Consider the following 5,356-nt stretch of genomic DNA (forward strand, 5'->3'; position numbering starts at 1 on the left):
TTCTTATATTTATTCCAATTCTATTGAGATTTTGCTAAAAATAAGGTATTTTGGAAGGATTCAGCAGTTTCTTGAATTTTTCTTCTTACATTTGGCACTGAAGCCCTCTCTACACTCCCAGGGTGATGTAAACTCTCTGTCTTTTTAAACTTACAGGTTATATTTTCATGATGGGTTGACTGTGGAGAGGTTTTGTCCAGTCAGTGACCGTCCCAAACATCTTACCTCCCTTCCCACTGTGGCAGCTTCATGACAGTGCATTAAATGGGGAGTTAAAATGGGAGGGGGTGTTAAAGCCTATTCTTGATAATTGATGGATTCTTTTTCTACTTTAAATTCACGATTATGCAACCATGGAAGAAGTAAAACCCTATCTATGCAGTGCATAGATAAGAACTAATAAGTAAGAAAATGTCTTGCCCATGATTTCACAACTATTGAATTTTAATATTTGTTTTCAGCTTAGAAAGGCAGCTAGAAATACTAAGGATGTGCACTGCATCCTAATCAGCCTGTCTGTAAAATATAAGGTAAGATAATTCTGAGGTAACACCTTATCTCCAGCTCTGACAGCTTTCAACTATCAGATATTTAAGTCGTATTCCTCTTATAGCTCCACTAAGCTCAGTACTGTTCACCACTCCTAAGGAGACCAATGGTGGTGGAACATTCCCTCAGACCAAGGGTGCCTCAGACATTCCCAGTAGCAGTCCAAGGAACTGAAGACCACCTGTTTCAGGTCACAGGTCAATGCAGGTTTCACAACCTTATATAACTCCGCGAGTGTGTAGAGGACTCCAGTCTCAAATGAAAGACGAAAAGCATTAGATTGAGGCTTTTGCTCTGTAGTCTTGGGAAACAGCCTTTTTCTAACAGTTCTTTTACCGAGAACATTAAAGCATCAGTTCTGGAGGTGCACTTATTCTGACAGTGTGAACGTGATATTTATTAAGAACTAGTTAATTCAGAACAACTGTTTAAAATTTTATTTCTCAATAATAATATTTCATTAATGGAGACTAATTAATAATATCATATCTTTCTTCAAAATCTAACAACTCTTGGTGTACTGGGTATAGGAGCATACTATGGACTATTTAACTCTGTCTGAAAGAGGAGTGACATGGTGCTCCCTAGTACCACTGAGTTACATCTATAAGCTCTCTCTCTCTCTCTCTCTCTCTCTCTCTCTCTCTCTCTCTCTCTATCTCTGTCTCTCTCTCTCTGTCTCTCTCTCTGTGTGTGTGTGATTATCATTGCATATGCATAGAGGTTACAAGACACACTCTAATTTTGAACATTTTCCCATTTTTTATTGAGACGGTGTCTCTTTGTGGCTGAATGTGTCAGTCTAACCAGCTCACATACATAGATTGATGGTATTCTCACCCACATCTTGACATTGGCTACATTAAACAGCACAGGATTCAGAAGCAGCAGCAAAGATTCTGGAATTGAATCATGGTGAAGATGGCTTTCCTTGTTCTCGAGGTGGGAGCACTAGCACAAAGAAAAGCAAGTCAACTGAGCATTGTGCTAAAAACTTTATGTCTGGAATGAGGTGGGGAGAGCCTCATTAAACAAATGAATGGTGTCAAGCAAATCTATATACAAATATGTTGGGGTTGAGTAGCATGTTGCAAATATTGAGAGGGTCTTCAAATAGTTCAGGGAATTTCTTAGAAGTATGTACACTATATGTGGAGTCAGGAGAATACAGATTAGGAATAGCAAGAAACTGAAGAGAGCATTGAGGTTTTAAGTCTCAGAAATCATCTGACTTTTTGAGATATAGTTACAACTGAGAATGTATTAATTTAAGAGGAGCTGAGGATATGCTGATGAGATGGTGGACAATGAATTTCATGTTGGGTCCTGGTACTGAAATAGTAGCCCTGAGATCCTGGCTAAGGGAGTAATCCTCTGTCAATGTCAGGTATGGCCTTCTGAAAATTGGATACAATTACACATGCTTCAGAGGATCCTATCAGAAAAAACTGACAGAAATTTTTAATAAAGTTTTACTAAAATCACCTTCATCTTTCTTTATTATGGTTTTCACCCTATAGAGGTGCTTAAAAGATTTGGAATAATCTGCAATACCTATGGTGAGATCAAAGAGCACAGTGCAGCTAGATTGTGGCATCATTGGAAGGAAATATTGTCCATAATCTCAGCTATGGGGATGCTCCCCTCCTTTAGTTTTCTCTCTGCACACTCTTCAGCTTCTGCTGTGTTATTGCTAATTCCTCTTGATACAAACAAGTCCTCCATCATTAACCCCAGGTTTTATTTCCTATGGATTTGCCCATTAGTTGGCTGCAATTGGCTGTCTCTCTTTTAGATCACTTTCGACCAAGTAGATCAACTCACACTGTTACACATTTAAACCTTATTATTATAAGGTATGGTGGAGGTGAAATTACCTTCTGCCCTTTTTTATATGAATGGTATTAATTCTCTTATATTTGGGCCAAAACCAGTATTTCAAATAAATACTCTTTTTTTTCTGAATTAGGACAGTACCCAGATGAACAACTTTGATATTAAATGACAAGGAAAGTAACAGCATTCCTGGAGCTTGGCTTCATTCTTTGGCAATTACTGATGCATCTGTGAGCTGTGGTGGGTCTGGCAGAACTGCAACACCTTCAACCCCTGATATGATGGGAGTGGTGACAGTAGGTTATTATTAATCTGCAATGAATTTAGTAATATATTGATTATTATTTGTAAATACAGTAATTTATATTTATAATCGTGTTTGTATCCAGGGAGGAAAAATGCTTCCTCATTGCACATTTGCATAAAGACAGTAGTATGTATAATGAAACATCTGACATTTTCAGTGTTTATAGAGAGGTCCATTATAAGCACCAATCTTCCCTTTTCAAACATTTACTGTGGACTGACTTCAAAAACATCTTCTTGGGGCTTTTTGTTCATTCTGTCTATTATGTTACTCCTTTGATTTTTTTTAAAATAGGGTCTGGTAAGCATATGGAAATCTATCTTTTACACCTTGCCTTTTTATAGTATCTTTAAAAGGTTATAGGCAAATATCTTCTGAAAGTGGAGAATAGCCTTGAACACATTGGCACAAGAGACAATTCCTGAACAGAACAACAATTGAACAGGTACTAAGTTTAATAATAATTGAGACCTCGAATTTGGTGCAGTAGAGAGTAGGGGGCAGTAGCCAGGAGAGGTGGGAGAAGGAGGAGACAGTAAATCACTTATAAATGGTGCCCAAGGAGGACCTGAAGCCTAAATTCCTGGAGGGTTAGTGAGTGCTGGGCTTTCATGGGCCTCTTCTTTATGAACCAAAGTGTGTAAAGGTTGCCATAAAGCACAAACAAGTGAAGTTTTTTTATCTATTACAGTGGTCAGAATAAACTACAACATACAGAAAACAAGAATATAATTTCCTTGAAAAGAAACCAAAAGAGAGACAAACAAACATAATTCCACCTCTAACAATAACAGGAAAATACCAGGAAGTGACAATCACTACTCCTTAATATCTCTCAATCAATGGACTCAATTCCTCAACAAAAAAACATAGACTAACATACTGGATACGTAAAGAGGACCCAGCATTTTGCTGCATGCAGGAAACACACCTCAGAGACAAACACAGACACTACCTCAGAGTAAATGGCTGGAAAACAATTTTCCAAGCAAATGGCCCAAGGAAACAAGTGGAGTTGTCATTCTAATATCAAAATTGACTTTCAACCAAGAGTCATTAAATAAGATAAGGAAGGACAATTCATATTCATCAAAGGAAAATCCACCAAGATGAATTCTCAATCCTAAGTATCTATGCGTCAAATGTAAGGGGACCTATGTTCATAAAAGAAACCTTACTAAAGTTCAAAGCCCACATTGCACCTCATACGATAATAGTAGGAGATTTCAACACCCCACTCTCATCACTGGACAGATCATGGAAATTGTTGGGGCACCAGTGGAAGGGAAAGCCCTTGGTCTTGCCAAGGTTGGACCCCCAGTGCAGGGGAATATGAGGGAGGGCAATAAGGGGGATGTATAGGGTGAATACCCGTATATGGGGGGTGGGATGGGGGCTTATGGACAGGAAACTGGAAGGGGAATAACATTTGAAATGTAAGTAAAGAAATATATAATAAAAAGTTTTTAAAAAATTGGGCTGAATGGATGTCAGAGAGCAGAGTACTCAAATAAGTGAACACCAATTTGCAAAAACAGCGAGAAGTTCGAAAGGCCAGTCAGGAACAATATGCAGGGTCAAGATGAGAGAAGCTGCTCCAGGGAAGGAGACATCTGGGCTGTGCCAAAAAACAAACAAACAAACAAAACAAAACAAACAAAACAAAACAAACAAATAACAAACAAAAAACCAAGTTGAAGTGCAAACAAAAAAAGAACAAGCAGAAAACACCTGGAATTGGAGAGGGTGGAGGTACCAGTGAGATACCTCAGGCTCCTAGGAAGAGAGCCTGGGTAGATCCTACCGGTGAAACTGAAGAATCATTATGAATACAGTTGCAGTTAAAATGAAGATTCCTGAGGAGCTGAAACCATGGCTTTCGGATGACTGGGACTTGATTACCAGACAAAAGCAGCTTTTTTATCTTCCTGTCAAGAAGAATGCGGATTCCATTTTGGAGGATTATGCAAATTATAAGTGTTGAGGAAATACAGATGATAAGGAGTATGATGTTAACGAGGTTGTGGCAGGGATAAAGGAGTACTTCAATGTAATGTTGGGTACTCTACATATTTGAGAGACCACAGTATGCTGATATTCTGGCCGATCACCTAGATGCACCCTTGTCCCAGGTGTGTGGAGCACCACATTTACTGAGATTGTTTGTGTGGATTGGAGAGATGTTGGCCTATACACGTCTAGATCAGAAAAGCCTTGCATTATTACTGAACTATTTACATTAATTCCTCATGTACCTGGCGAAGAATTCTGCAACTCTGTTCTGTGCCTGTGATTATGAAGTGGCTCCTCTTGGGTACCACTGGAAAGCAGTGTGAAGGGTGTGCTCTCTCTCACTTGTGCTTGGATCGGTAAACAGTTTGGTTCTTAGTCCTTCTCTTGTACAAACGATGTACTTTGAAGACCGTCAGTGTATAACAGAGTTGATATTTGTTTTTGTTTGATTTTAAACTGAGAAAATAAAAGGAGTAACTGCTCCTTCTTTCTTTCTTTTTTTCATTTCAAAGTTTCTACCAGTGTATCAGTGATGGACAACAGAGACATGCTGTGGAGTGTTTGCCTAGTTGACAAAACTGCTTTTGAATGCTGGTGGTTCTGTTCCTTTGACACTACCCACTTTTATAATATGTGTCAATGCTCTATGAC

At 38.7% G+C, this 5,356-nt stretch overlaps 1 pseudogene; it reads left to right on the plus strand.

Annotated features, from left to right (window-relative positions):
• Positions 1-3,242: 3,242 nt before the first annotated feature.
• Positions 3,243-5,028, plus strand: Morf4l1-ps10 (mortality factor 4 like 1, pseudogene 10; annotated as a pseudogene).
• The last annotated feature ends 328 nt before the right edge of the window (positions 5,029-5,356 follow it).

Source organism: Rattus norvegicus, chromosome 8 (genome assembly GCF_036323735.1).
Source record: "Rattus norvegicus strain BN/NHsdMcwi chromosome 8, GRCr8, whole genome shotgun sequence".
Classification (NCBI taxonomy): domain Eukaryota; kingdom Metazoa; phylum Chordata; class Mammalia; order Rodentia; family Muridae; genus Rattus; species Rattus norvegicus.